A 5285-nucleotide genomic window follows, 5' to 3' on the forward strand; every position below is an offset into this window, starting at 1 on the left:
GAAACAACTCATAAATTTCCCTCGATGGATGAAGACTCACCAAAAACTTTACCGGATAAAAGCTTTGCTAGACACTATGGGAATGTGATCCTCAATCCCTACATCATAAGACAATGTAGGCAACAATATATATTAGAAGGTTTGAATGTACTGACTATGAGTACATGACAGGCAATATAAATCATAAGATGCAATGATTAATTAATCTGCATAATGAGGGAGAATTAGTGAAGTCATAAGGAAATGATAATGATCAAAGCTTTTAAAAGACATGGTTAAAAACATAGGCATCATAAAGAGCATATGCATATCTGGGATAGAACCATAATCGACAATAAGACCTTGCAAGCTATAACAAGGAATCCTAATGTATCCCCATACAATGGAAAAAGGGAAATCTACTAGCGTAGGTAGACTCTACCCCACTAGATAGGTTATGTACATACGCTATATGTGGATCCCCTAGCAAAGATATCAAGGCAACCTATGGTGGCACGTAGTTTAAAGGACTTGACGCTGCTACTAAGGCTTTTGCTGGGGTGTCCACCTCAATGTCCGCTTGGTGCTAATTCAAATCCCACGGAATACATAACATAGTAATAATACATAACATATATCATAACTTGTTCATAAACTTCATAATTCATACAATAGCTCATTTCATATAATAATTGCAATGTGAGTATTGGCCTTTTATGATCAAAAATCATACATTTATAATTCATGTCATTAGGTTCCTAGGTCACCACATTGGGCACTACGAAACCCTTCTTCATAACATGCATAGAATTCAGGTCTTGAACATAATTATAATTCATGATCATAATTCATATTTGAACTTAGAGTAAAACTCATATATATAGTCAATGTGGATAAAAATCATGATAATAGTAGCGATCATTGAATTTTGTAATCATACTTCATAATATCATAAATTAAAATAGCTTTATGCATGTGCATTAGAAATTCATCTCGAAATTATGCAATTAATGTAGAAACATATGTATAATGATTATTTATGATAATTTAAAATATAATTGAAATAGCCCAATGCAGTTTATCAAACTTGGGTTACAAATCCAACTGAAATTCATCAGATTTTGAGTAGAAACTTTGGAACTCCACTAGTGAAAGGGACCCATGGATCAATACCTATATACCTTGAATGCATTTGAACTTGAAATCTAAAAAGGAGACTTGTTCTTGATGAAACCCTAGCCAAGCTTGATGAAGAAGATGAACTCTTGAAGAAACCTTGAGAGAGAAGTCTTAAAGTTGTTTGAAAATTATGAGGAAAATAATAAGTTTAGGATTATTTAGTACAATATCGTAATGAATATAGTTTCAAAAACATCCACATATAAATGAAAGAATAGGAAAATGACGGAATTACCCTTAATTTAGATGAAACCAAGACTCACCACAGAGGACTTATAATGGTCTGTGCTGCTCATCAAGGCCCTTGATAGTGTCTGTGATGCCAGACTTCAACTTGAAATCCTGTGGTTGCAGGGGAAGAGTTTCAAAACATCCTCCACAGAACCCTTCATGGTCCATGGAGGTCATCACGGACCATGAAGCATGGGCATGGCACAGGGCCTGCAGGGTGGTTTTCAAGAATGACCGTCACGGAACCCACCACTCTAAGTGAAGGGATATACAGCCAGTTATGGTGAGGCATGGTCCTTTCCTTGAAATCATTTTCTGAGGTCTTAGGTGAGGGGTCACCACGGAGGGCATCACATCTTGTGGTGCTTACCACGGTCCATGGTCCCTTGTCGTGGTCCCTTCTATGCAGGTTTGAGTTGCACGGTTACCACCATGGTGGCTCACCATGAGGAGTGGTGCAGACCACAACCCTTGATAGTGACAAAAACTACAGGTTTCAGTAATTTCATGTTTGATCCTCATTTTCCAACTTTTCAAATTTCGGGGTCTTACAATTAGAATCTAGGGTTGATTAGAAATTTTGTTTATAGGTATCATGCAATAAATTTCAACATATTAAGTATCATATACATAGGCGTTTGATAAATAATTTCTAGTATGCTAATAGAATTAGATGTCATATTAATAAATAATTCTTAGCATGTAAATTTATATACCTACCATGTCTATAAGATCAAATAAATAAATATCTATATTAATTCTTATTGAAAGCATGTCTACAACATTCTAATTGAGTTATACCTCATGTTAATAAATAATTTCAGCCTGTAAACTTACATAGCTACCATGTCTAAGACTTAATAAAAATTTCTTTTTTTTTATAGAAATCATGCTTATAGGATATAATAAATATTTTAACATGATATTATAAAAATCATGCCTATAGGTTTTTTATAAATGTTTATTGTGTTTTTTTATATTGAAATTACGCCTATAGAATTTTTATAAATATCTGTCATGATATTATAGGTAGAAATAATGCCTATATGATTTTATTAAATATTTATTATATTATTTCATATTGAAACCATGCCTATAGCTTTTAGTAAATTTTGTAATGTTATTTAGAAAATCACGCTTATCGTATTCTTTTCAGTAGGTAATTGTTATTAGAAAATATGTTCATAGAATTTTATAAATACTTTTAGCTAATAACTAAAATTGTATTAAATGCCTTGTTATATTACAATTAGCCTTGTAATTAAAATCTCCTTCATGTGTCTAATAATTGATCTTTGGCCTCCGTGATATTCAAGTTTTATTATGACTCTTATATTTAACTATATTTGCACACATATAATATTTGTTATTACCTTCACAATTTATGTGTGTCTACAAGCATGTTAAATAATCAATTTAGAGACTTATTTGAGACTTTATGTGCTACCTTCTAGTCCTACTTTATTTTGTTTAACGAAGTGTCTAATTAGGAGACTTAGGATTTTACTTAAGTCTAGAACATATCTTAATAAGAAGTCGAATGCCTCTTTGACATTAAGTTCGGACGACAGACACCCTTTAGGACATTAGTTTTATTGTTATTTTAAATCGTTCTTAGGATAATAATAATTGAATCTAGGAGGGGTAGGGGTAAATACGCCCTTCAGAAATGATGTAAGGTGACCCAAGCATAAATGACAAAAAAAAAATTTCTTCTATTAATAAGTTGGGTGATGATCTGGATATGATAAAAAATTAATAGTTTTCTTAATGTTTTTGTTTGTATCTACTTGGGGTATTTTAATTAAATAAAAGCTATTCCTTTTATATTTGATTATGCAAATTCTGCCTCTTTGCCTGTCTATTTCTTTTCTTCATATTCTATATTAGTTAATATTTAATTTCTATTCTTTTACTTATTTTATTTTTAAAATCTTTTAATCACTTAGTCCTTTAAATAATTGAATAAATAAGAGACATTTGTTTGCTATATGTTTTAAACCCTAATATAATTTATAAGATTCAGTCGGGACTCACTTTTGTGGACATCAAAAGATGCCTAACACCTTCCTTTTAAATTATTTTAACCCTTACCCGATCTCCTATTATGTTTTACACTTTTAAATTAATTTTATTTTTAGTACAAAAGAGAATGGCTCCCTAACGAGCTTTTAATACCTTAGGTGGTGACTCTTCTCTTTTTTAAATCCTAAAGAGAGTTTTCATGTCATTGAAATCTTATTTTAAGAAAAAATAGGGTACGGTAATGACTATGTTTTCATGTAGTTCGATTGGGATAATGACTAAGCTCCGGGAAGACTTTATGGTGGGGTTTGATTCGGTAGCCATAGTAGCTACCCAAGAGAATCCTAGTAGCAACCTTTAGTCCCTAAGTTCTTTGCCCCCATAGGTTTCTGGTGTTATTGCACAAAGTTAGAGAAAGTACCATCATAGAGTCTACCATGGAAAAGTCGCCTCCCCCTTCTCAATGTGGGGCATGTAACACCTCAATTTTCTTTTTATAGTTTTTCTCTAAAGGATTGCTAGTTGATCCACATTATCTATGAAGTTTTACATAAGCTATTAATTGGAATATCTCACATAGCAAAGCTACTTGAGTACACGTCGAGCTTAAATAACAAGGATTACATAGGTTCTTAATGTGAGACGAGATTATGAACCCATGGAAGAGGGAAAAGGAGGGGTAGCACCTACTTGAAACAAGTAGGTAATTCACCTACTTGGACCAAGTAGGTGATGCACCTACTTGGACCAAGTAGGTGATGCACCTACTTGGGGTGGACCCCACACTGCCACATGGTAGCTTTGGATTGGGCGCATCGATGAGGTGGTGCCCTAGGGGCTAGACATGTGTCACCCCTAGGGGGTTCCATATTTCACACTTTAAGGGAGCATATTTATACATGTTAATATGACTAAGAGGTCATTTTCTTCAGCCTTACACTTAGAAATTTGAGAGGAAATTTTAAAGAGCAAGAGAGAGTAGCTACGGCCCTTGTTGCTTCCAAGGTAAGGCCCCCAATTTTGCTCCATAAATTAATTATCTAAGGTATTCCTCAACTAAGTGGAGGTGTTTAGAAACGTAAAATTTATAGTTGGGGCAGCGAGGAGGTTTTTGTTCTTGGTAGCAAACTCGTTTTTGGATATGACTGTCGTTAGTAATATTAGTATAACTCCTTGTGTAAAGTTTCATTTTGAGTGATTCAAGATGTTTTGGAAATATATTTCATAGGGATATAAATTTCATTTAGGCTCGGAAAACCATTTTTTTGTTTAGCTGCTCGAAAAAGGGTGATGAAGTATATGGGAGGTGCTGCCCCGATTTTATTTTATAAATCCTACATGGACAGCTGTTGGTATTTTGGGCATATCTTTTTATACATAATTGCTGTAGGGGTGATTCAAAATTTTATGCGACCCTAAGACAAATTTCTATAACTTTTATTCAGGACACAAAGCCTATTTCCCCTATTTACCCCTTCTAAATGGAGCAATAATACAAGACAATAGGCTATCCAGAATTCCAGTTTGAATAGTTTGGGCTGATTTTTATTAATTTCATATTTAGTTTCGATATTATGAGACTCTTAAACTTAAGTAGATATTCTATTGTGTATTTAAGGTGTACATGTGATTATACAAGCTAAGAGGAATGTTTTGATGAAGTAGATTTTGGTTGGTCTATGGCGGAGAGAAAGTGAGTTCCTCGAGTTGTGGTAGAACCTGTTGTATGCTAAAATGCCAAGGTTTATGTATAAACTTGAACTTGGAATATTTTATTTTTCTAAAATTTGAAGTATTTTGATGGTTGTCTTGTATTATGTTATGATTATTATCTCAAGTATTACAAAACATTCGCTACACCGCCCACTTGT

The sequence above is a fragment of the Solanum dulcamara genome, chromosome 12 (assembly GCF_947179165.1).
Source record: "Solanum dulcamara chromosome 12, daSolDulc1.2, whole genome shotgun sequence".
In the NCBI taxonomy this organism is placed as follows: domain Eukaryota; kingdom Viridiplantae; phylum Streptophyta; class Magnoliopsida; order Solanales; family Solanaceae; genus Solanum; species Solanum dulcamara.